The 24,729-nt window shown below is 40.8% G+C and overlaps 1 long non-coding RNA gene across 1 annotated transcript; it reads right to left on the minus strand.

The window, feature by feature from the left end:
• Positions 1 to 764: 764 nt before the first annotated feature.
• On the minus strand, positions 765 to 24,448 carry LOC138074202 (uncharacterized). The gene is made up of 3 exons (XR_011144443.1): positions 24,422 to 24,448; positions 2,746 to 2,810; positions 765 to 1,398 (listed from the first exon to the last, which is right to left on the minus strand). It is a non-coding gene; the product is annotated as an uncharacterized lncRNA (long non-coding RNA).
• Between the last annotated feature and the right edge of the window lie 281 nt (positions 24,449 to 24,729).

Raw genomic sequence — 24,729 nt, forward strand, 5'->3', positions numbered from 1 at the left:
CTTTTTAGCTCCTCTTCACTTTCTGCCATAAGGGTGGTGTCATCTGCATCTCTGAGGTTATTGATATTTCTCCCGGCAATCTTGATTCCAGCTTGTGTTTCTTCCAGTCCAGCATTTCTCATGATGTACTCTGCATAGAAGTTAAATAAGCAAGGTGACAATATACAGCCTTGACGTACTCCTTTTCCTATTTGGAACCAGTCTCTTGTTCCATGTCCAGTTCTAACTGTTGCTTCTTGACCTGCATACAGATTTCTCAAGAGGCACGTCAGGTGGTCTGGTATTGCATCTCTTTCAGAATTTTCCACAGTTTCTTGTGATCCACACAGTCAAAGGCTTTGGCATAGTCAATAAAGCAGAAATAGATGTTTTTCTGGAACTCTTGCTTTTTCCATGATCCAGCAGATGTTGGCAATTTGATCTCTGGTTCCTCTGCCTTTTCTAAAACCAGCTTGAGCATCTGGAAGTTCACGGTTCACGTATTGCTGAAGCCTGGCTTGGAGAATTTTGAGCATTACTTTACTAGCATGTGAGATGAGTGCAATTGTGAGGTAGTTTGAGCATTCTTTGGCATTGCTTTTTTTTGGAATTGGAATGAAAACTGAGTGCTTGACACATAAAAGATGCTCAATAAATGCTTATACATTTATTCCATAAATGAATACATGAAAACAATGAAATATTTTAGATAAAGTAGCCTATGATAATACTTACATTATATTACATATATATTACTACTCATGAAAACTCCCTAAACTAAAATGTTGATACATATTTATTTAGTATATCCATGTGTATTTATTTAAAGGTCTCCTCTTTACAAAAGATGGATTTGTAAGAAGTCAAACTATAAAAATAACCTTTACATCATACACATTTTTAATCATTTTAACATCTAATCAATTTAAGCATTTATCCATTTATCTGGATGTTTTCAAATTAATCTGAAAACATTCTTCCTTATCAAGAAAACTGCTCACTTCCAGGTTTTGACTTGTTTCAGAAGCAAATAGTCAGAACTTTTTCATAGTCTGAAATAATGAAGTTTCCTTTTTGCTAATTATTTTAGGACAAAGGTACAAAAGGGGGCCAGGACACTGGAAAGCTCCATCTGCCCTCTGCCTGGGCCAGGAAGGGCCACCTTCTTTTCTGAGCTCTAATTCTCACTCTGAGTGGCACATCCTTTTCACAGCACCGAGCGGCTGGGATGCCGGCTCCAGGAGGGGGATGGGGAACAGATGTCATTCATTGACTCTGGGTAATGAGATTTCATATTCCGTCGAAATCCTGAATAGGACAGGAGAGGCCTCATTAGTGGTTTCACGACTGAACAGGTGTAGAGGTCCCATGCGCACAGCAAGCAGAGAGAGGCCATTTCAGTTCCACGTGTGGATGTATCTAGGAAATTGGAGACAGGGAAAAAGTGCTCTACCACAACTGCCACCTCAGGAAAATTGCAGCTTTTAGGAGCCAAAACAACATTAATTCTGACCACTGGTACAGACCTCATCTAGGGGCCAGAAAAATGGCTGACGGCAGGAAATGGGTGATATTCAGAACTAATGATACCATACGAAGGAGGTCACGTCCTTATTTCTTTAGTTCCATATGGCGTGTCATAAAATTTCAGTACTCTATCGCCAACAACATAATAACCCTCTTAAGGCCACCAGTCAAAAAATGAGACTGCAGGGTAGCATGAAATCCTGTCTCCAAAACTAATGGCAGAAACCTCTTTAGAAGACGGGTTACATTGGAGGCAGCGTGTGAATAAAATGTTCCCGAGGACAGATAAGCTTGGCAAGCAATTTGGCAGCTGTCTCCTGGACAAGTGTCCTTCACTGGAGGTAACAATCAAAAAAACTGAGCCCACTGCCTATCTGCTGGAATACAGCCACATCTTCTAAGATCCAGGTGACTCAGAGACTGCGTCCCAACTGGGACTGCTACCTGCTACCTAAGACTTGATGGAGAGCTCAGCATGTTTAAATGGGGAATATGCTCACCTGAGGAGTCTTCTGAGGCCTTCAAAATGTGGCAGGCATTTAAGACCTTCCTACTTAAACTCCTCAGGCCTTTCTAAGTGACCCCACACACTATGGAGTAACTTCCACATGTCAGAATTCTCTGGTTGATTCTTCTTCTGTTAGTTTCATTAATTCAGCTCCACAGTAATGTCCAGTTGTTTAGAGCAACTTATGGGCAAGTTAACTGCAACTATTATGTATATTTAAAAAATCATTTTGTTACGTTCCCTACTGGTTAAGATTTGGTCATCTTGCTCTATAAACAGAATCTGGTTTCTCCAACCTTTTAAACAAAGGGTCATATATTTATTTTTTTAATATGTATGTATTTATTTATTAAAAGACTCAGGCTACATTGGGTCTTCATTGCCACACACGGGCTTTCTCTAATTGCGGCAAGCTGGGGTTATTCTCTAGTTGGAGTGTTCAGGCTTCTCATTGTGGTGGCATCCCTAGTTGTGGAGCACAGGCTCTAGGGTGCATGGGCCTCAGTATTTGCAGCCCACGGGCTCAGCAGCTGTAGCACGCAGACTCAAGAGCATGTGGGCTTCAGTACTTACGGCACACAGGATTGGCTGCCCCTCAGCATATGGAATCTTCCCAGAGCAGGGATCAAACCCACGTCCCCTGCATCAGCAGGTGGATTCTCAACCCCTGTTCTACCAGGAAAGTACCAAATAGAGGGTGGTCTTATATTTATGATGAAACCATCACATACCAGTCAAGAAGCTCAGCACTTGATAGGAGTTGTCTCAGCCATTCCCGTGTTAACATCACAAAGCGCTGAGGATTTGAAAGGTGAAGTCATGTGATCAAGGTGACACGCTAGTATGAAGTTAAGGATCAATGGAAATGCCAGACTGTCACCAAAGCCCAGGCTCTTTTCATGGCATCCTGCTGTCTCCTACAGTCACAGGGAAGGGGCTCAAAAGTGTTGAAGCAAGGCCAAATATTGTCAAGCAAGGCTTCATTGGACTTGTGTTAATAAATTACTGGGAGCATTTATAATAATTATTAGCACATTGTAGCCATTTAAGTGGTTGATGCTAAAATGTCTCAGCAAATAACTAGAAAACAATTCACTGCCTTAAATAGACTAAGTATGGTCCCCTGTACTCCAGTATTCTTGCCTGGAGTATCCCCATAGACAGAGGAGCATGGTGGGCTACAGTCCATAGGTCACAAAAAGTCAGACACCACTGAAGCGACTTAGCATGCATGTACTACCTTTTATCTAAAGTTTTAATAGTAAAGAAGGTAAGTTGCAAACCAACCCATGCTCACCATGATCTCAAAATTGTATTGCTGAAGTAGTAAATGTGCCTTTTATTGTGTATTACTTTCTATTTATTACTGTATCACTTCTCAGGAAATAAATTCTCTGGTCAGTGATGTCTGTAGTCTTGATTTCCCAACTAGACTTGGGTTTCTGAGAGCCTGGTCTATACACTTTCCTTTAGGATCTACTTGCCCTCCCCACACCCACTACTGACCCAGGCTAAAGGAGCCCCAAGCAAATCAGTTTCTCTCAACATACTGTCAACTAAATATGAGCCCTGTTTGAAGTCTGCTGCTGTTGAGTCACTAGATTGGGTTCAACTCTTTGCAACCCCATGGACCATAGCCCACCAGGTGCCCCGATCCATGGGATTTCCCAGGCAAGAATACTGGAGTGGGTTGCCATTTCCTTCTCCAGGGGATCTACCTGACCCAGGAATTGAACCTGAGTCTCCTGCTTGGCAGACATATTCTTTACCACGGAGCTACCTGGGAAGCCCCCTGTTTAAAGTCAGTACATTACAAAGGCAAGAAAAAAATATAACCTCTTGAAACAGAGGTAACACTGCTGGGATGCTGGTAGTAGGGGAGGTTGTACATGTATGAGGACACAGGGACTCTCTGTATACGCTACTCAATGCCTTCTGGGAACATAAAATGGCTCTAAAAATAAAGTTTACGTGTGTGTGTGTGTGTGTATTCTCACTACACTAAAAGAATATACAGAGAAATCAAGGAAGTCTCCCCCACCTCACTTAAAGACAATTTCTGAGAAGAATGTTTCCAATTCATTGCCCCTCATCCATGCAGGTGGAGCCAGAGTCTTAACTCCACTGGAGGAACCAGTTCATACATCATCAGTTCAGTTCAGTTCAGTAGCTCAGTCGTGTCCGACTCTTTGCGACCCCATGAATCGCAGCACGCCAGGCCTCCCTGTCCATCACCAACTCCCGGAGTTCACTCAGACTCACATCCATCGAGTCAATGATGCCATCCAACCATCTCATCCTCTGTCGTCCCCTTCTCCTCCTGCCCCCAATCCCTCCCAGCGTCAGAGTCTTTTCCAATGAGTCAACTCTTAGCATGAGGTGGCCAAAGTACTGGAGCTTCAGCTTTAGCATCATTGCTTCCAAAGAACACCCAGGACTGTTTTCTTTTAGGATGGACTGGTTGAATCTCTTTGCAGTCCAAGGGACTCTCAAGAGTCTTCTCCAACACCACAGTTCAAAAGCATCAATTCTTCGGTGCTCAGCCTTCTTCAGTCCAACTCTCACATCCATACATGACCACAGGAAAAACCATAGCCTTGACTAGATGGACCTTAGTCGGCAAAGTAATGTCTCTGCTTTGAATATGCTATCTAGGTTGCTCATAACTTTTCTTCCAAGGAGTAAGCGTCTTTTAATTTCATGGCTGCAATCACCATCTGCAGTGATTTTGGAGTCCCAAAAAATAAAGTCTGACACTGTTTTCACTGTTTCCCCATCTATTTGCCATGGAGTGATGGGACCAGATGCCATGATCTTCGTTTTCTGAATGTTGAGCTTTAAGCCAACTTTTTCGCTCTCCTCTTTCACTCTCATCAAGAGGCTTTTTAGCTCCTCTTCACTTTCTGCCATCATAAGATAATGGTATATGCACTGGACTGTAGGAGGAAAAGCCATCTCTAAGGAGGCTGTCATAAGCTCTGTCTTATGTGCCATTCTACTTTTGAATGTACTTAAACCATCCAACAAGAGTTGTTGGTCTATGTAGAGATAAACAAGCCATTCTGTTCAAAGATGGTCATGAATGGTGGTGAGGGAGACAGTAAGAGTTAACAGGTTCTATAGGATACAGAAAAACATGCACTCTCTAGTACATATAAATTATACAGTTTGTGTTTTTAAAAGCGAGGTAATATTTACTCATAGTTGTTCATATGTGCATTAAAAAATGTCAGGTGATTATAAGTAAACTAGTAACCAGTTTGGAGGGGTTGGGAGTGGCAAACGGGTGGAGATGTAAAGATCTTTACATCTAAGTTTCTGAGTCAGTGAATGCAGTACTAACCATTTAAAAGTTTCTATATACTCAACACACAAAATACCTCAAAGTCTGGATGTGATCTATATGCAGTTTTATCCTCACTTAAAAACTGCATGATCTTAGACATCGTTTAACTTCTCCAACTCACTTCATCTCTAAAATGTGGATAATATATATCTTACATAAAGTTACCTTGAAGATTCAATTGTATAATCTTTATAACATGCATAGCACATAGTGAGTACTCAATAAATGTTATCACTGGTATTGATAGAGTGTTAGCATTAAAGAAACTTACTGCATATCACAGAGTTTAGGAAAACTGATGCATGAGAGGACTTCCTTTTATACTCAGTTACTAATATATCAGGCATCCTAGGTGGCTCAGTAGTAAAGAATCTGCCTGCCAATGCAGGAGATGCAAGCCCAATCCCTGGGTTGGGAAGATCTCCTGGAGAAGGAAATGGCAATCCACTCCAGTATTCTTGCCTGGGAAATCCCATGGACAGAGGAGCCTGGCAGGCTACAGTTCATGAGGTCACAAAAGAGTTGGACGGTGACATAGCAACTAACCAGTAATTAACAACAATTGATATATCTTCCAAGCAATATTTCACTACTAAATCAAAACCTAACCAGTGGGACAGATACACCGCTCAGAAAAGTCAAAGTATTATTCATTCTAATGAAAAAACTCATAACAATTTCTTAATAATCTGTTGAATTTTCAAGATCTCATCTGTTCAGTTCAGTCACTCAGTGGTGTCCAGCTCTTTGCGACCCCATGGACTGCAGTACGCCAGGCTTCCCTGTCCATCACCAACTCCCAGAGCTTGCTCAAACTCATGTCCATCGAGATGGATGTCCATCTCATGATGCCGTCCAACCATCTCATCATCTGTTGTCCCCTTCTCCTCTGCCTTCAATCTTTTCCAGCATCAAGGTCTTTTCCAATGAGTCATTTCTTTGCATCAAGTGTCCAAAGTATTGGAGTTTCAGCTTCAGCATTAGTCCTACATCCATGAAAAGTATCTATTTCATTTCTATTTTCTTTAGATAAAATTTAGGTAAATAATGGCAAAGGGAACTAAACAAAATGTGTGGTTTTTGAAAGGTGGGGGAAACCTGTCAGATTCTACCAAGAGAGAACTGAAGCAATAGAAAACCTCTCTCTGAATTAGTTTTAGGGGCCTTTATCTAAAATAAAACGTTTGTTCATAAAAACAGTAAACTAACCAACCAATCAACAAAAACAACAAGAAGAAAAAAAAAATATGGAAGAGAATAAGCAAAACTGGCTAAATCTATGAAATTCCATATGAAAATTAAACATAACTCATAAGCTGAAGTGCCTAAAATACTAATCAGGAGTTAGGTTTCTTCATTATTTTTGTAAAGCTTCCATATAGCATTCCTCATTTAGTTAAGAACATCAAGGCTGTATATTGTCACCCTGCTTACTTAACTTATATGCAGAGTACATCATGAGAAACGCTGGGCTGGAAGAAGCACAAACTGTAGTCAAGATCACCGGGAGAAATATCAATAGCCTCAGATATGCAGATGACACCGCCCTTATGGCAGAAAGTGAAGAGGAACTAAACAGCCTCCTGATGAAAGTGAAAGAGGAGAGTGAAAAAGTTGGCTTAAAGCTCAACATTCAGAAAACTAAGATCATGGCATCTGGTCCCGTCACTTCATGGGAAATAGATGGGGAAACAGTGGCTGACTTTATTTTTCTGGGCTCCAAAATCACTGCAGATGGTGATTGCAGCCATGAAGTTAAAAGACGCTCACTTCTTGGAAGGAAAGTTGTGCCCAACCTAGACAGCATATTAAAAAGCAGAGACATTACTTTGCCAACAAAGGTCTGTCTAGTCAAGGCTATGGTTTTTCCAGTGGTCATGTATGGATGTGAGAGTTGGACTGTGAAGAAAACTGAGCACCGAAGAATTGATGCCTTTGAACTGTGGTGTTGGAGAAGACTCTTGAGAGTCCCTTGGACTGCAAGAAGATCCAACCAGTCCATCCTAAAGGAGATCAGTCCTGGGTGTTCATTGGAAGGACTGATGCTGAAGCTGAAACTCTAATACTTTGGCCACCTCATGTGAAGAGTTGACTCATTGGAAAAGACTCTGATGCTGGGAAGGATTGGGTGCAGGAGGAGAAGGGGACAACTGAGGATGATTTGCCTGGATGACATCACCAACTCGATGGACCTGAATTTGGGTAAACTCCAGGAGTTGGTGATGGACACGGAGGTTTGGCTTGCTGCGATTCATGGCGTCACAAGGAGTCGGACACAACTAAGCGACTGAAATGAACTGAACTGAACTGAACTGAATATGTATTTAAATGCCTCCAAACCAGTCATGTTTTGTGAAAACAAAAGGTAGATTCCCAATCATGTCATCTTGGCATGAAGTTGTCCCATCTAAATGACTGAGGCAACCAAACCTCCTGGTGAGGGCTACATTTTCTCACTGGGTCAGACCAGACGGTGTGAGGCAAATTTCCTAGGGAACAATTTTAAAACTCACTGATGAATGTCTCCAATGCCATTTTCCCTCAACACACTGAGAATAAATGGCATCAACTCTAATCTACAATCTGACATACAGTAGCAAATAAAAGAAAAGAAATAGATGGTCTGATTGCAAATAACAGCAGACGAACAGCAGGATTCGATTTTGCACATGAGAGTATATTCTAGAAAACCCTTGAGGAGTGATCGAGTTATCTCACCTAATTCAACAGGAAACCAAAAATTAAAAAAGGTATATGCATACAAATAAGTGAATGAATTAAATCTTTTTATGAGTCAGAAGGATGGTGGTTACATTTAGGTTTCATTTTACTAAATATCACAAGTAAATTTTCAGTCCATGACAACAATAAACATGTAGTCATTGTTTTACTACCATCAGAGCTACAAGAGGTCAGTCCAAGAGACCATTAGGAAGATTCTAACTGGCTCTCAGTTCCCTGAAGGCACATTTTGGGAACCTTAGACCGGATTTTCTGATTGTTTCCAATTAATTTATAAAATTATGTGACGGCAATTTTTTCTAACCACCTGATTGGCACCCTAATAATCTTTTTTTGGACCAATCAAATTTGGTAATTTGTTTAATATAAAATGATTTAATTTCAGAGGTAATGATCAAATTAAGTAGAATCCTAATTAACCAGTAATCAAATTGTACAATAGGCAATGTTGAAATTACAATATGAAACAATAGTAACACTTGGTAATTATAACCCTTCCTGAAGGATTTAGCAAGCCTTGTTGGGACTATTAAAGGTCTTCAGGGAAGGGTCTTAAAGGTTTTAGGACTTACTGAAAAGAAACTGAGGCTCCAGTCTGGATAAAGGTTGTGGCAAATGAGGACAAAGTTGAATATTATTTGCTTAAGTAAAGGTAGGAATTTTACAGGGGAAAAAAGTATGAAGCCAAGAAATAAGACTGTCCATTCCTCCCTGGCTTATTCTCATCTCTATACTTACCTAAAACTCTTGAAAAGTAAAACACTTCAATCACAATCGGAAGTTAAAATAATTTGAGGTCATGCCTCATTTTCTCTGTGAATCCAATTCAATTCAGGTCAATGAAATGCATTGAATAACATGTAATTGCAAAGCACTGAAAAAATACTGTAAATAAACAAGTAAGTAAGTGACCTCTGGGCATTGATTCATTTGCAAATTGGCCAAGGGCCCACATCCCAGTCCCATCTCTCCCACAGTCTCCTCCGAGGCCCTGTTTCATTAAGACCTTGCTGTGACACAGCTACGATCACCCGTAACTCACTGTTCAGATTTATGCTATCTCTAGGCTTAAAATGAAGGGTAAGCTTTTTTTTTAAGGGTTGATGGAAATTTATGACAAAATATCTAGTTTCTCAGCACAGGAAAAATGTTGTAATTCACTGAAATCTGTACAAATCAAATAAAGCCATCACAAAGGACCCAGACCTTCCTCAGATGCTGCCACATTAGCTGTAACTGGCACATAATTTTTTATCAATCTAATCTCACAGCTAATCTTTCACCAAGAGTGTAACCAATGAAAATCAGTCTGTGTTTTTACAATAATGGTCAGAGCCAGACCTCACTCTGGAGGCAGTCTGGGCACTCTATATATAGTATGAAAACATCCCACCCTGACAGAACTCAACACTACCACATCCCCACTTTTCACTCTCTGGGATTAAAGGAGAGTTTTCTCTACAGCATTCTGAGGGAAGTTTTAAGAAGTATCCAGCACACTGCCAAAGTCTGCTCAAATTTGACCTCACTTATGAGACCACAAATGGCAACCCACTCCAGTGTTCTTGCCCGGAGAATCCCAAGGATGGGGGAGCCTGGTGGGCTGCCGTCTATGGGGTCACACAGAGTCGGACACGAATGAAGCGACTCAGCAGCAGCAGCAGCAGCATGAGGCCACAATGTGGGTGACAGCCATTCTCCTCAGTGGCAGTTCAATTTCTGTCATCAAAAAAAAAAAGAAAAAAAAACCTACACATCTCTTCTTCCAAAAAATAAACAAACAATACACCAAAGGATCCTTTAACCTTATGCTTATGGATGAATATACAGGAAAAAAAGAAAACCTCAAACACAGAAACCCACAGTTGTAAACCTCCTTGCAGCTTTCATCGGTGCAAAATGGCAAATGGCAAAGAACTCAGAAACACAGAAACGAGTGGCACTTCACAAGAGCATATTGATTTTCAATAAAGCCATTTACACCTTTTTGCTTGGAGTACAAGTAGCATGCTGCTTTCCCAAAGCCTCTGCCACTGAATTAAAAAGTGTGGACAATGTCCTCACTCACTGCACAGTTGTCTTTGGAAAGACTCTTAATGAAGAGAATGTTCCAACCTTGATCAGGGTGGGAAAAGGAAAGAAAAAATGAGCAAAATGACATTTGACATTTTTCCCTGACTGGCTTAATTACTTGGAAAAGGAAAAAAAACACAGTCCTCCAGAACAAAGGGCATTTGGTTGAAATATAGCATAGCTCATATTGGCTTTGCACCAGTGAGCCTTCCAACAGACAGAACACAGGAAATTAAGAGACTGCCTTGGGGAAGTATTTTACATCCTAGGTGAATGGCAATTTTTTTTTTTTTTTGCAGCCCTCCACAGTAACACCTCAGTGTCCATTGAAAAATTAGAGATTTTTTTTATGAGGAAATTAAACTGAAGACAGAGCTAATATCATTTGCTCTGTTGCTGGCCTTTCTTTCTTACTATGGTTTTAATGCCACAAGCCATTGATCTTCCAATATAAAAACATAATAATAATGACTGGGAAGGAGGAAAATATGACTGTACAAAGATAGAAAGAAGAAACTTTCTATGAGATGATATTGATTTGATGGTGGTTGACCACCAGAATCCATTATGTCCTTCTCTTGGAGTGAGTCAGTACTTTAGTTGGAGGAACTGACACCAAGTTGGGCCAGGTGTCATTATAAGTCAATCATGGCAAAGTCATCCCTCTTGACAGTGATTGGTTAAGAAAACAAGACCAGGCCATCAACTGACAAAAGAATACATAAAATGTGACATGTCCACACCCTGGAATATTACTCAGCAATGAAAGTATGAAGAAGCTTAAAAACATGCCAGTGAAGAAGCCAGTCACAAAGAACCACGTATCATATGATTCCACACCACTTCATTCCATTATGTGAACTGTCTAGAAGAGGCAAATCTATAAAGTAGATTAGTGGATTCCTAGGGCTGAGGGTAGCACAGGACTCGGGGGATACTAAGAGATAAAGGGTATGGAGTTTTTTGGCAAGTAATGAAAATGTTCCAAAAGTGACGGTGGTAATGGATACGGAGATCTGAAAATACATTAAAAGCTAGTGAATTGTACACTTCAAGTGTTAACTGTATGGTACATGAATTTTATTTCAATAAAACTTTCTTATAAAGGTCAAAGCCAACAGTCCCATGAAATCTCCCTGGCTACTTTCATTCATTTATCCAATAAATTAATACATATTAGAGGACTTCTAAGTCAAATACAGGTCTAGACACAAAGCAGACAAAATCTCTGCACAAAGATCGTGAACGATAAGCAAACAAACAAAGGAAAAGCTAAGTAAAACGCGTGGCTAGTGAGATGATGGTAAATAAACCAGAAACAAAGTCGGGGTTGGGATTTTAGACGAAATGGTCAGGAAGGCCTTACTAAAAGGATGTGTTTGAATAAAGGCTAGAGGGAATTATTAGTTCAGATATGCACAAGTGACCCTCCTTTGGTCCAATCTGATGAAAAGGAAAAGGCCATTTGTTAAATCACTAGTCACTAAATAATGCTTAAAAATGTTCTGTGGGCCAAATAAAATATGTCCATGACTGAACTGCCTAAGGAGACTCTTTTACCTCCTCTTCTAAGAGTTCAGTTCAACACCTAAAGGCATGTTATACCTTTGGAAAACATTTACAATAATAAAAATTACCCTTTTCAAAGGTGAAAGGTAAAGATGCAGAGCTGTACCAATAAAAATATTGTCAGAATAACTCAGAAGAGTGAAATTCTTGGCAGAAGTTGTAAAGTAAAAAATCATAATTCAGTTTTCCTTTGTTAAAAATGTAATTTCAACAGAGGATGAAGGGGCAGAACAGCAGAGACAAAAAAGGACCAGGTGCCATAACTGAGACAGGTACCCCGGCAGGGGTGAGGAGAGTGATGCTTTGCAATGGCTAAGCTCTTTCTTAGACAGGAAGAGCCCAGCAGATGGCAATGGGCTGTTACTGACGCTCACCCATCCCCTGGGGCGTACACTGTCCTCCATATTATCTCCCCTGCTGGTCAACATTTAGGAGACAGAGGCTGAGAACATCCTGGCCTGCACAGTAAAGGCAGAATCACTTCTCAGGAGTTTCATGCAGTTTAAATTTTTTACTGTGCTATCAGTGTCAGCATTCTTTTTTGCCATTTCAGTGAAATATTTTGAAGTTTTTTAAGCACAACAGAAGAATGACACAGGAGGATGGGGTGCAAGATGGGAAATATCTGATGGTAGATGTAATTCACACAATGTACCCTTGCCCCATACTATTTGATGAACTCTAAACCAATACTTAAATAGTCATAGCTTGTTAAAGCTACTAATGACTTAAGAGTCTGGTTGACTCTTTGGGGGCTCTTTCTTAGTTTGCTTTTTAGAGAAATCACATAAGGCTCAAATTGTAGCCATTGGGGCACAGGGACCCTAAAACTAGAGGCCAAAGTTGTTAACCAGGACCACAATTTTTACATTTCTCATTAGCAACTATTTCTGTGAATCCTCCTGTTCTTTGCCCCTGCCAAATCTAGGGAAACGCTCCAAGAAAAAAAACTAGGAATAGAGTAAGGGGAAGAGAATACGACAACACAAGAATACGGCATGATCGGTGCCATAAACAATTAGCAATGTTGTGAAGAATATAAAGCTAAGATGCATGAAACTCTTAAATAAAAATAAACAATAAATAAATAAGTGCCTCAAGCTTATTAGAATATCATTTTCCCATTTTCTCTTCTTCCCTTTATCTCATGTATCAAAAATACAGAGGCTCTTTCATGAGCCAAATTCCAGTCATCTCAGTCTTAAAGCTAGGTGTCAATGATTCAGGATTACTAGTGCCCCAACTCCTATAAAAAATAAATGCAAATGCTCACTGAAGGAGGATAATATCAGCTCAGGCCTTAATTGTTTTTATATTTGTTCTGAACAATGTCCAACACTCAGTCAAAAAGCACTGAGCAACATAAGGAGAGCAGACAAAATTTTAAAAAAAAACAAGAATGGTAGTCAAGAGAGAGATATACAGGGGCTATCTGATATGGACTATCAGGCAAAAAGTTTAGCTATGATAGTATGTTCCAGGAAAGTTTGAGAATTTCAGCAGAGAACTGGGGCCTATAAAAAAAGAAAAGAAAATGAAAATTCTATACCTGAAAAATACAATAACCAAAAGTAGGAACTCCATATATGAGCCAAAATAGTCAAAAGGAACAGTGACCAGGTACATGGATCAGAAGAAAGTAATTAGAATGAAACAGGAAAATAGGATGGAAACTAGGACAAAACAAAAATAACTGCCCACCTAGAATTCTAGGCTTACTGAAATAAAGATATTTTCAGGTGAATTAAAAATAGGAAAAAAATCACCACTGGTATGAGTGGAAATATTAAAGAGAATTTTCCACACTGAAGGGAAATGAACCCTAAAGGATGGGAAGAGATGCAGGAATTAATGAAAAGCAATGAAAATGGTAAAGAAGGGGGTAAATCTAAATGCAGAAACTAATCACATAATAATAATGTTTATGAGGTTTGATATATATAAAATTAAAATAGATAGCATTAATGGCAATAAATTGAGTTTATGTAATTATTGTTCTGAAGCAGTACTTCACAATTTTAATGCATATATGAAACACTCAAGGATCTTGTTAAAATGCAGATTTTGTAGGTAAGACTCCCTGATAGTCAGTATTTATAAAATACCCTTAGGTGGTGCCAATGATGCTGGTCCTTGGGCCACACATTCAATAGCAAGATTCCAAGAACCCTGTGCTTTGGGGGAAAAAGCAAAAGTTCCAAGAAGTAGTAGAATAAGCCAGTGATGTTGCAATCTCTAGGGTAACCATAAAAGAATAAGAAAGTAAGAGTGTATTAATATTACTATTAAGTGAGTAGGGGGGAAATAGAATATTAAAAATAATAAGTATAAAAGAAGAAAGGAGTAAAAATGTAGATCAGAAAGACAAAAATATTTTAATTATTGATTTAAATTTGATATATTAGAAATTATAGCATACATTAAGGGATTAATCTTCCAATTAAAGCACAAAAGTGGTCAGGCTAAATTATTTTAAAGTATATGTTGTTTATAAGAGACATGTAAAACACTGAATATAATCAACCAGATAAACATAATAAGGAAGAAAATCATAAGGTTAGTTGATAAATGCAGAAAAAAATTGATAAAGTTTAACACCCATTTGCAATTATCTTAAAAAAAGCTCCTAGACAAGCAATAGAACTCTTCCTTAATCTTATAACACTTTGCACTGAAAATATAACAAATGTGATACATAAATATTAAATGTTGAAAATTTTCCCTCTGACAAGAAAACCTCTAACATTATTTCTATTCAGTATAGACCTGGAGCCTAGAAATTATTTCTAAGGTAAGAAAAAGAAACAAAATATACCAGGATTGGAAAAAAAAATAAAATTCTCATTGCTTTACAGATGAAATTTAATGTTAAAAACAGAACATTTGAGTAAATTAATTAATGAATGTACCAGGTTTTCTGGATAAAGCTCAATATTTTAAAGTCAATTTTACTTACATGTATTAGTCACAGTTTGAAAATGGCATAATGATTAAAATTCCATCAAAATATAACCAATATGAATAACAAAAGATCTGCAAAACTACTACACAGAAAATTATAAAACATTACTTAGAAAAAGTGAAGAAAATCTAAAAACTGAAACCATTTACCACATTAATGAATTAGAAAGCCCAACACTGAAAATAATTCTCCTGAAACTTATATATGGGTTTAATGCAAATTCTGTCAATTTCCCAAAAGTTATATTTTGTGGAAGTTGACAAGAGAATTCCAACTTTTATGTGGAAATACAATGGACAAAGACTCACAGAGTAGAAAAAGAAGAAAAAAGTATGAGTATCTACTTTCCCAGATACCAAGACTTATTCTTAAGGCTACACTAAGACAGTATGGTATTTAGTGCAAAAATAGAAAAACAAACCTAAGGAACACCAAAGAGTCCAGAAACATAACCAAACATACAGGGTCACCTAATTTACAATCAAGTTTCTCACTATCACGTACTTGAGTTTGTGATATTCTTCCAGTAGGAAACAATATTCTTGCCAATAAATGACAGCAAGTCAACTAGATATTCACTTTAAAAAATTACTTTATACCATGTGTGTGCTCAGTCACTCAGTCGTGTCCAACTCTTTGCAACCCCGTGGACTGTAGCCCACCAGGCTCTTCTGTCCATAGAATTATCCAGACAACAATACTGGAGTGGGTTGCCATTTTCTACTCCAAGGAATCTTCCAAACCCAGGGATCAAGCCCACATTTCTTGCCTCTCCTGCATTGGTATTGCATTCTTTACCACTGCACCACCTGTGAAACTCACTTTATACCATACACACACAAAAATTCTAAATTTTTCATAGATCTAAGTGTGAAATGGAAAAATATTAAAACTTTCCTTCCTCGAAGGAAAAACTAAAGACTATCACCATAAGCTTCAGGTTAGGTAAATATTCCTTAAGCAGGATACTAAAAGGTTTTAACCATTAAAAAAAAAAGTTAATAAATTTGACCACATTAAAATTAAGAACACTATTTACCAAAGTACACCACCACAAAAGTGAACAGGCAAGTAACCAAGTAACAAATAAGAAAAGATTTCTGTAACACATGTAGCCAATAAAAGGTTTATATTCTCAGTAATTAAGGGGACCATACGAATCATTATTTTTAATAAGACAGCTCAAAGAAATTAACCTCTGTTTTCTTCTAGGAGTTCCACTGTTTCAGGTCTGTCACTCAAGACTTCACTCCATTGTGAATCGGCTTTTGTGTACAGTGTACGACTGTGGCCCAGTTTTATTCTTTTGCAAGTACCTGTCCACTTTTCCCAACATCGTTTATTGAAGAGACCACACTGTTCTTCCCCCATTGTATATTACTGGCTCCTTGATCATAAATTAATTGGCCGTATATATGTGGGTTTCTTCCTGGCTCTCTATTCTGTTTGCTTCATCTATGTGTCTATCTGCTTTTATATGAGTACTATACTCTTCTGATTATTGCGACTTTGTACTGCAGTTTGAAATCAGAAATTGTGATGCCTCCGTCTTTGTTGTCCTTTCTCAGATTGATTTAGCTATCCAGGATATTCTGTGGTTGTATACAGATTTTAGGATAGCTTGTTCTGTTTCTGTGAAAAATGTTGGCATTTTCATAGGGATTGCATTGAATCTGCAGATTGCTTTGAATAATATGGACATTTTAACATATTAATTCTTCCTATCCATAAGCATGAAAAATCTTTCCATTTATTTCTGCCTTCTCCAATTTCTTTCATCAATGTTTTATAGTATAGCGTACAGGCCTTTCACCTCCTTCATTAAGTTTAATCATAGGTATTTTAATCTTTTAATTCCACTGTATATGGAATTGTTTTCTTAATTTCTCCTTCTGATAGTTTGTTACCAGTGTATAGAAATGCAACTGATTTTTGTATATTGATTTTATATTATGCAACTTTACTGAATTCATTTACTAGTTTAAAAAGTATTTTGGTGGGATTGTTGGACTGCAAAGACTTCCAACCAGTCCATCCTAAAGGAGATCAGCCCTGGGTGTTCACTGAAAGGACTGATGTTGAAGCTGAAACGCCAATACTTTGGCCACCTGATGCAAAGAGCTGACTCATTGGAAAAGACCCTGATGCTGGGGAAGATTGAGAGCAGGAGGAGAAGGGGACAACAGAGGATTAGATGGTTGGATGGCATCACCGACTGGATGGACATGGGTTTGGGTGGACTCCAGGAGTTAGTGATAGACAGGGAGGCCTGGCATGCTGCAATTCATGGGGTCGCAAAGAGTTGGACACGACTGAGTGACTGAACTGAACTGAACTTAGGGTTTTCTATATCATGTCATCTGCAAATGTAAACAGTTTTACTACTTTAAATTTGAATAACTTCTTTTTCTTACCTAACTGCTCTGGCTGGGACTTCCTATACAATGTTGAATAGAAGTGGTACGAGTGGGCATCTTTGTCTTGTTTTTTGTCTTAAAGGAAAAGCTTTCAGTTTTGCACTTTGAGTGTGATATTAACTGTGTGTTTGCCATATATGGCCCTCATTATGTTGATGCACGTTCCCTCTATACTTACTTTGTTGAGAGTTTTTAATCATAAAAAGATGTTGAATTTTGTCCATTGCTTTTTACACACCTATGAGATGATCATATGACTTTTATACTTCATTTAATTAATGTAGTGTATCACAATGTTTATCTTGAGGATGTTGAACAATCTTTGTATCCCTGGAATAAATCCCTTTTGATCATAGTGTATAAGTCTTTAATGTGTTGTTGAATTCAGTTTGATAATAAGGATTTTTGCATCTGTATTCATCAGAAAGATTAGTCTACAGTTTTCTTGCAGTGTTTTTGTCTTGTTTTGCTTTAAGGGTAATGTTGGCCTCAAAAAATCAGTTTGGGAGTATTCCCTCTTCCTATACTTTTCAAAAGAGTTTGAGAAGTGTTTATATTAACTCTTCAAATATCAGGTATGAATCACCAGTGAAGCCATATGTTCCTAGAATTTAATTTGCTGGGGTGTTTTTAATTTTTTGCTGACTCGATTGCCTCACTAGCAATTGATCTCTTCAGATTACCTAGTTCTTCATGATTCAGTCTTGGTAGGTTATATGTTTCTAAGAATTTGTTTCTTCTAAGTTGTCCAATTTGTGTATAATTGTTCATAGTAGTCTCTTATAGTCCTTTGTATTTCTGTGATATTCATGTCTGATCTATTTCATCAGTTGTTTCTAGAAGTTGCTAGTTACTCTATAAAACACAACTTCCATATAATTGCCCCTTCTAGGAACCACTTGAGGTAGCAGTCTTGGTAATTTATTCGAGAGTACAAGCCTGTCTCCAAGATTATTTCATGTGAAAATCCCCGAACAAGAGAGGTAAATGACTCCACAATGACAGAGGACTTTTCAGGAATACCCTAAATTACATATATAGCTACATGAACAGAAATGTTATGTGAGATTCAGTGAGGTAATATATGCAAATATGCTTTGAAAAGTTTAGCCCACTGCATTAAAAATATGAATTTGTTAAATAACTTAGAAATTTACTGATAGAAGTAAAACAAGAAGCTGGATACTATTTCTCAAATAATATTCAACTTATAGTTAGCAAATCAATGTGCTATAGCACAGCATGATTTAGGAACAATTAAATATAAGGTATTCTGCTTAATACAATTGAAAGGTTCATTCTATTCATCCTTGTTTGCCCTAGGCCCCAGGGACAACCATCTCCCTGCTAATGACTATGCAGTGACTCAGAGAAGAACAAAGGAAATAGGAGCTTCCTGGCTGTGCTCAAACACATCTGAGACTGTCCCAAGAACAAGCAATCAAGATCAACAACTCCACACAAAGGTTAATGTTATGCCCAGAGTCCGAGTCCCCAAAACTGAGAGAATAAGACGTCCACAGCAATGCAAAAGCATAAAGGGGTTTTATTGCCAGTTCAAGCCAGGTCTCCCATCTCATCCAGCGCAGTGGAGTCTTGACGAGAGCCCCGAGCCCAGATTTACAGCAGTATTTATAAGTTTAGAACAAAGACAGGGAGTTGGCAAGGGTTGATTGGCTGCAGGGGTTTCCTGGTATTTACTGATTGGCCAGTCATCATCCCTCTGATTGGCCAGAGTTATCATCTCTCTGATTGCCCAGAGTTACCATCTCTCTGATTGGCCAGAGTTACCATCCCCAGAAGCCCCGGAAGCATGACTCAGGGATTATTTTTGGCCTACTGCACCTCTCTGAGCCTGTCATGGCTCTGGTGAGGTTGTAACATTCCCCCCTGTCTTTAGATCATATAGAGGAATCTTCCTCTTTGTTTTGGGGTACAGTTTGATATTGCTGTCTAAGCACAAATAGTTGAACTGTATTAATATGCTATTTTATAAACGTAATGAGCCAGGTGTTTGTTTTTGGGCCCAGTAGTCATACATTATCTTTTCAGGGTGGTACAGGATTTTGGGCACTACAGTCACTATTATACAGAACTCTCTGTTTTAATTAAAAACTGATGCATGTAAACATGGAGTTAGCCTGATGTGTGAACAAACCCACCATCTTTTGTCTCAGACACAATCTAATTTGTCTTATTTAGTCTTGTAATATTGGCCACCTGGGCACATAGTGGGGCTTTTTACTTTTAAAGATAGGGCATATGGGAGGGGCCCTCTCATACATAACTTTGAAAGGGGTTAAGTCCAGCTTGTAGGGGGTATTACGCGCATGGAAGAGGGCGAAGGGAAGGAGAGTCACCCAGTCCCCGCCAGTCTCTACTGCCAATTTTGCCAAAGATTTTTAGAGTCTGATTTATTCTCTCAACCTGTCCTGAGCTCTGGGGATTGTATTTACAGTGTAGCTTTTATTTGGTCCCCAGAGCTAGGGCCAGTCCCTGTACAATCTGAATCACAAAGGTAGGCCCGTTATCAGAGCCAATAGTCACTGGCAGCCCAAACCTAGGTACTATTTTTTTTTTAGGATCTTTTTAGCTACTATCATTGCTATTTCTCTCTTAGTAGGGAATGCTTTCACCCACCCAGAAAAAGTATCCACCAAAACTAACAGATAACAGTACCCATACTTGCCTGGTCTTACCTCTGTAAAATCTACCTCCCAGTGTTGCCCTGGCCTCTCTCCCCGGTACCTCATTCCCGTATGCTGTCCTTTTCCCGGCTTCATCATCTGGCACGCTTTGCAGGCCTGGACTATGTCTTGTACAGTCGCCTGTTGTCGGGGAAACCACAAACGTGCTGTCTGTAAGAGGGTTAGAGTCTTTTTTTCTCCTAGATGGGTGGTCAGATGTAGGTGTGTACAGAGGTGTTGACCCAAGTTGGTGGGAAGTATCAAGTTGTCATCTTGGTCCCGATATCATCTGTCTTCGCCCTCCTGAGGCTGGCATTTTTTTTTTTAATCCAATTGAGATCAGAAGAGGAATACTTGGGGGTTGGGGGCAAGGTTTCCATACCTGGGGGTGGCAGCCCCACAGTTAGTATAGGGGCTGTGCAGTCCCTGTTAGCCGCCTCATGAGCCGCCATATCAGCGGCTCGGTTGCCTTGAGTCTTAAGGTCTCTTCCCTTTTGATGTCCAGGGACATGTACTAATGACATTGTTCAAGGCTGTTGAATGGCTGTTAAGAGTCTGCAGATTTCAGGCAGGTTTTTAACTTCTTTTTCCTCGGCTGTCAAAAATCCCCGCTCTTTATATATTGGGCCCTGGATGTGTATGGTGCCGAATGCATACCGACTGTCGGTATAAATAGTGACTCTTCCTTTTGCCCTCTCCAGAGCCTGTAATAAGGCTATTAGTTCTGCTTTTTGGGCAGAGGTACCTGGGGGAAGGGCTTCAGCCCATATTATCTTTCCAGAGTCATCAACTATTGCAGCTCTAGCCTTTCTCTGTCCATCTTTTATAAAACTGCTTCCATCTGTAAACCATATCAGCTCACTGTTATTTAAAGGCACATCTGTTAGGTCTTTTCGTATTGCCATCGTCTCAGCCAATATCTCACTACAATCGTGGAGGGGGCTGTCTTCCTCCAGGTTGGGTAAGAGAGTGGCCGGGTTCAGGAAGCAGGGCATCTGGAAGTGTATCCGTGGGGTGTCCAGCAGCAAAGCCTGATAATGGGTCAAACGGGCATTAGAGATCCATTTACCCGGTGGCTGCTTCAGAATCCCTTCGATGGCATGGGGAGTGTAGACCAGGAGTCACTGTCCATAAGTCAGCTTGTCAGCATCATGGACCAGGAGGGCAGTAGCAGCAATGATTTGGAGGCAAGGTGGCCACCCCGCAGCCACTGGGTCCAGTCGTTTGGATAGGTAGGCCACTGGTCGCCTCCAAGGCCCCCATGGCTGTGTCAAGACTCCTTTTCTTATTTCCCGTTTTTCATCTACAAACAATTGGAAGGGCTTGGACGGGTCAGGGAGAGCAAGGGCTGGGGCTTCTAGCAGAGCCTGTCTGAGTTCTTGAAAAGCCCGTTTCATTGGCTCATCTAAGTCCAGTTTGTGTGTGTGTGTGTGTGTGTGTTTTTTTTTTTTTACTTTTTTCATATAGTGGTCGGGCCTTTTCAGCAAATCCCAAGATCCATAGCCGGCAATACCCAATAGTCCCAAGAAATTTTCTCACTTGTTGAGGAGTTGCCAGCTCAGGGATCTGCAATATGGCCTCTTTTATGGCCTGCATCAGCCATCTCCGTCCTTGTTTTATTTTATACCCTAGGTATATGACTTTTTGCTTAGCAATTTGGGCCTTCTTTGCACTAGCCCGGTACCCCAAGGCCCCCAAAGTTTGAAGGAGGTTGCCTGTTGTTTTTAGGCATGCTTTCTCAGTGGTTGCGGCTAGCATAAGATCATCAACATACTGCAATAGGACAATGTTGGGGTGATCAACCCAGTACTCATGGAGGTCTTCACCCAGAGCCTCATTGAATTGCATTGGTGAATTTTCGAAGCCTTGCGGAAGTCGAGTCCAAGTTAGCTGTCCTGAGGTCTGGCTGCCTTCTTTTATCCATTTGAATGTGAAGATCTCTTGGCTCAAGGGGGCCAAGGGTAAACTGAAAAAGGCATCTTTTAAGTCCAGGACAGTATACCAGACATAGTCTGGTGGGAGGCCACTCAAAAGGGTGTACAGGTTAGGGACGGTTGGATGTATATCATTTCCCCTTTTGTTGACTTCACGAAGATCTTGCACAGGCCTAAAGTCCGTTCCCCCTGGCTTTTTTTATAGGTAACAAAGGAGTATTCCATGGAGATCGGCACCGTTTAAGAATTTTTGCCTCCAGAAGCCATTGTATATGTGGTGCAATTCTTCGCCAGGCTTCTAGGCTCAAAGGGTATTGTTTTACCCAAATAGGGGTGGCGTCCGATTTAAGTTTGACAATGATGGGAGGCCTCTGCTTGGCTAGTCTTACCCCCGCAGTTTTTGCCCAGGCTAGAGGGTATTTTTGGACCCAAGGTTGTACACTGGGGTCAATGGCCATGAGCAGCTTTGGCTGATACAGTCTGTATTCGTCCTTCAATGCCAAAGACAAAACTTGTATGGGATATCCGGTCCCATCTAGAACTGATATCTCTCTGTGGTCAAAGTGAATTTGGGCATTGCCTTTAAATAGTAAGTCTCTTTCCAACAAGGGTGCTGGGCATTCTGGTATCACAAGAAAAGAGTGGGTCACCTGCTGGGCCCCCAAGTTCACTTGACGTTTAGTAGTCCATCTATATTGTTTAATCCCGGTGGCCCCTTGTACCCAGCTGGTCTTCTTAGACATCGGTCTGTCTTTTCGATTAAGGACTGAGTATTGAGCTCTCGTGTCCACCATGAAGCCAACCGGTTTCCCCTCCACATGTATAGTTATCCAGGACTTGGGGAGGGGTGCCGGGCCCTGAATTTTTTTTTCTCTCGCCTAACACGTTCCTCCCTTTCCTCTGGAGTCTCTCTATGATTAAAAACCCTCTCTGTTGCCCTCACCAGGTCTTGCAGGGATTGCTCTCCCAACCTCTCTATTTTTGTAGTTTTTTCCTGATATCTGGGGCTGCCTGATTCACGAATGCTAGCATGATGGCTGCGTGCGACTCATCGGCTTGTGGGTCCATGGGGGTGTACTGTCTAAAAGCTTCCATTAATCTCTCAAGGAAAGCTGCCGGGCTCTCATTTGGCTCTTGTCTAACCAGATTTACTTTAGCCAAATTTGTTGGCCCCCTGGCGGCTGCTCAGAGGCCAGCCATGAGAGTCTGGCGGTACACTCGGAGACACTCCCTACCTTTAGCGTGCTCGAAGTCCCAGCAGGGCCGCGTCAGGGGAAATCCCTCATCAATCAGGTTAGGCTGCGTAGTGGGTCTCCCATCTACACCCAGCACATTCTTTCGTGCTTCTGACAAGATCCGTTTGCGTTCCTCTGTAGTAAAGAGCACTTGTAACAACTGTTGACAGTCATCCCAGGTGGGGTTATGGGTGAAAAGGATAGATTTTAAAAGGTCAGTGAGGCCCTGAGGTTTTTCAGAGAAGGAAGGGGTCTGAGTTTTCCAGTTGTAAAGATCACTGGTGGAAGAGGGCCAGTACTGGTATGTCTGTTCTCTGTCTGCTCGGGCAGGCCCTGCCCGAACTGGAAATGCTGGATTGTTTTCTTCTGCCATATTGGTGATGCCCCTGGTTCTTCCCCAAGTTCCTTGGGCCGGGCCTCCTTCCCAGGCTGGGGCCGAAGGCTCAGTGTCCCTTTGTTTCCCTCCAGAAGAGACCTGAGGAACCTGCAGGGGCAGAAGTGGATCCGCATAGGGGGGCAGGGAGAGTTCGGTCTCCAGGTCAAGTAAATTGGGGTATAGTAAGGATTCTTGGAATATCGGTTTCACCTGGTTGCTGCGCTTTTTGTCTTCTTTCTCTTTGGATGCTTCCATGACTATTACCTGTGGACGTAATGAAGCTGAGGACGGGGAAGAGGGAAGGGAAGTGAGGGGCTGAAAAACAAAAGGTTTTAGCCAGGCCGGGGGGTTTTCTACTAGGTCCTGCCAGACCACAATGTATGGAGTTTGGTCTGGGTGCCCCGAAGGGTAGGGGGCGAGCACCTTCTCTCTGACCGCTCGAACAGGAGGCAGGCTGAAGGTGCCTTCTTGTGGCCAGCCAACATCAAAAGCAGGCCACTCGGCAGAACAAAAAGTTACTAATTTGCTTTTCTTCATCAGCAATGATAGATTCTGTACTCTAGACTTAAAATCAGAGAAGTGGTCAGTCATAAGAGATAAAGGAGTAGAAGTTGTTTGTCCCATGATCACAGAAAAGTACACTGGGAGCCAACAGAGCACACAAAGAGCAACGCAGACACCACAAATAGACAAACAGATAACAAACGCAAGGTGGCCACCAACAATGCACTCAGTCTTACCTGCAGGATATTCACAGAGCCAGCCACCTCCCCAGCATGATACTGGGCCTTGGCCTTATGCTGGACTTAATCCAGTAACCAGAGCCAGCCACCTCCCCAGCACTATACCGGGCCTCAGCCTTACGCTGGACTTAATCCAAAACTAACACCGGTGTTCAGATATCTCTCCTCCTAGTGAGGAAATCCCTTCTACCAGGAGAATGTTATTCTTCCCAGTTAAAGGGATCCCAGACGAGCCCCCAAATGTTATGCCCAGAGTCCGAGTCCCCAAAACTGAGAGAATAAGACATCCACAGCAATGCAAAAGCATAAAGGGGTTTTATTACCAGCTCGAGCCAGGGCTCCCGTCTCATACAGCACAGTGGAGTCTTGAGGAGAGCCCCGAGCCCAGATTTACAGCAGTATTTATAAGTTTAGAACAAAGACAGGGAGTTGGCAGGGGTTGATTGGCTGCAGGGGTTTCCTGGTATTTACTGATTGGCCAGTCATCATCCCTCTGATTGGCCAGAGTTATCATCTCTCTGATTGGCCAGAGTTACCATCTCTCTGATTGGCCAGAGTTACCATCCCCGGAAGCCCCGGAAGCATGACTCAGGGATTATTTTTGGCCTAGTGCACCTCTCTGAGCCTGTCA

The sequence above is a fragment of the Capricornis sumatraensis genome, chromosome 2 (genome assembly GCF_032405125.1).
Source record: "Capricornis sumatraensis isolate serow.1 chromosome 2, serow.2, whole genome shotgun sequence".
NCBI lineage: Eukaryota > Metazoa > Chordata > Mammalia > Artiodactyla > Bovidae > Capricornis > Capricornis sumatraensis.